Raw genomic sequence first — 2712 nt, 5'->3', positions numbered from 1 at the left:
ACTCGTGTAGATTGCTTTGAATTTCCTAGCTCATTAAGAAATGAAAATAGTTACAATATCGATATTTTGTCTTTTTGAAATTAAAAGTCTTTCAATATTCAATTCTATTCCAAGTTTTCATGTCACTGATAACATTGCGTGTCATATAATGCACGATTTATTCCTAGGTGCTTGTAAATATAAATTTTCTAAAATTTTACACTACTTTGTGTATGAAACAAAGTTGTTTTGTTTAGAATTATTAAATTATAGGAAACAAATGTTTCAGTATGGAGACAATGAAATTGGCAACGTAAGTTCCCCAATTCAAAAAAGTNTCCTAAAAAATTAGAAATGGAACGTTTACAAATTAATTCAGATGGCAAAATTTGTAGAAAATATTTAAAACTGGCGCAAATTTTGGGCGATGATCTTGGCCTAAGCACTGTACTAGGATATGTTTGCTCATTTTCAGCGAATTCCTTTTGCAGAATATGTAAAAGGGAAAAACATCAGACTCGTGTAGATTGCTTTGAATTTCCTAGCTCATTAAGAAATGAAAATAATTACAATACCTATATTTTGTCTTTTTGGAATTAAAAGTTTTTCAATATTCAATTCTCTTCCAAGTTTTCATGTCACTGATAACATTGCGTGTCATATAATGCACGATTTATTTCTAGGTGCTTGTAGATATAAATTTTCTAAAATTTTACACTACTTTGTGTATGAAACAAAGTTGTTTTGTTTAGAATTATTAAATTATAGGAAACAAATGTTTCAGTATGGAGACAATGAAATTGGCAACGTAAGTTCCCCAATTCAAAAAAGTCATATACAAAAAGCTTCTTTCAAAATGAACGCTAGACAAATGAAAACATTTTCTCACTTGATACTGNAATATACAAAAAACTTTTCTTTCAAAATGAACGCTAGACAAATGAAAACATTTTCTCCCTTGATACTGCTCATTATAGGTGATTTAATAGATCGAGATGATTTAGTTTATAAATTTCAAGTTTTGTTTGTCAAACTTATTGATTTACTGTTATTATCCAAGTACTATAATGCTATTTTAAACAATCTGCAATTATTAATAGAAGAACACAACAAAACCTATCAACTTTTTAAGGACCACTTAAAACCAAAATTTCACAATCTTGTACATTATCCTAATATAATCAGAAAATTGGGGCCATTAAAATATGTATGGTCGTTTCGTTTTGAAGCTGAACATCAATTGCATAAGCAATATTTCCAAAATATTACCTTCAGATCAAATGTTCCACTAACATTCGCAATTAAGTCTTCGCTAAGGTTTTCTCAATGTCTTTTAAAAATTAATTTTTTTCAACCAGAATATAGTTTTATAAGCACTGAAATCTTCTTCTTCTTTTTTGGCGCTGTAACCGCCTAAGAGATTTTGGCCGAGCTCAGCAAAGCACGTCAGTCGTTTCTCTTCTGTGCCAGCTGACGCCAATTGGAAACGCCAAGTGAAGCCAAGTCCTTCTCCACCTGATCTTTCCATCGCANATATCAACTTTTTAAGGACCACTTACAACCAAAATTTCACAATCTTGTACATTATCCTAATAAAATCAGAAAATTGGGGCCATTAAAATATTTATGGTCATTTCGTTTTGAAGCTGAACATCAATTGCATAAGCAATATTTCCAAAATATTACCTTCAGATCAAATGTTCCACTAACATTAGCAATTAAGTCTTCACTAAGGATTTCTCAATGTCTTTTAAAAAATAATTTTTTTCAACCAGAATATAGTTTTATAAGCACTGAAATCTTCTTCTTCTTTTTTGGCGCTGTAACCGCCTAAGAGATTTTGGCCGAGCTCAGCAAAGCACGTCAGTCGTTTCTCTTCTGTGCCAGCTGACGCCAATTGGAAACGCCAAGTGAAGCCAAGTCCTTCTCCACCTGATCTTTCCATCGCAGTGGGGGCCTCCTTCTTCCTCTGCTACCACCAGCGGGTTCCGAGCAGTGATGCCAGACATTCTCTGTTAAAAATCCCACGAAAATGGGGAAAAAATACCTCAATTACCCACATCTGGAAAATTTATCCCACATAATTCCCAACGAATTTAAACATATACATGTTTCAGTCGTAAAGAAGTAAAATTCATATAGAATAATAATANCAGTGATGCCAGACATTATCTGTTAAAAATCCCACGAAAATGGGGAAAAAATCCCTCAATTACCCACATCTTGAAAATTTATCCCACATAATTCCCAACGAATTTAAACATATACATGTTTCAGTAGTAAAGAAGTAAAATTCATATAAAATAATAATAATAGTTTGNCCCACGAAAATGGGGAAAAAATACCTCAATTACCCACATCTGGAAAATTTATCCCACATAATTCCCAACGAATTTAAACATATACATGTTTCAGTCGTAAAGAAGTAAAATTCATATAGAATAATAATAATAGTTTGGCGCTTACACATATCGCGAGCTTAGAAAGAAAAGTTGCTAAGTCCCATTTTAAAAATTTTACAGGAGAGGAAANGTACAGCAGGGGGTTTATTGTTATCTTTCAGTGGGAGTGGAAACTCAGCGTGCAACACGATCCTGGGCACAACTTTCTCTGTGCTTATAGATTGTACAAAGATTACCGATTAAGTAGAAACCCTTAAGTGGGGTGCGAAACAAACTGGCGAAGGTTTTCATTATATTTTATAAGGGATATTTTTATTTTTCATATTCTGTG

This window comes from Rhagoletis zephyria, unplaced genomic scaffold (genome assembly GCF_001687245.7).
Source record: "Rhagoletis zephyria isolate East Lansing unplaced genomic scaffold, Rhagoletis_zephyria_1.1 Rzeph_scaffold_01349, whole genome shotgun sequence".
In the NCBI taxonomy this organism is placed as follows: Eukaryota; Metazoa; Arthropoda; class Insecta; order Diptera; family Tephritidae; genus Rhagoletis; species Rhagoletis zephyria.
This window is presented reverse-complemented; position numbering follows the sequence as displayed.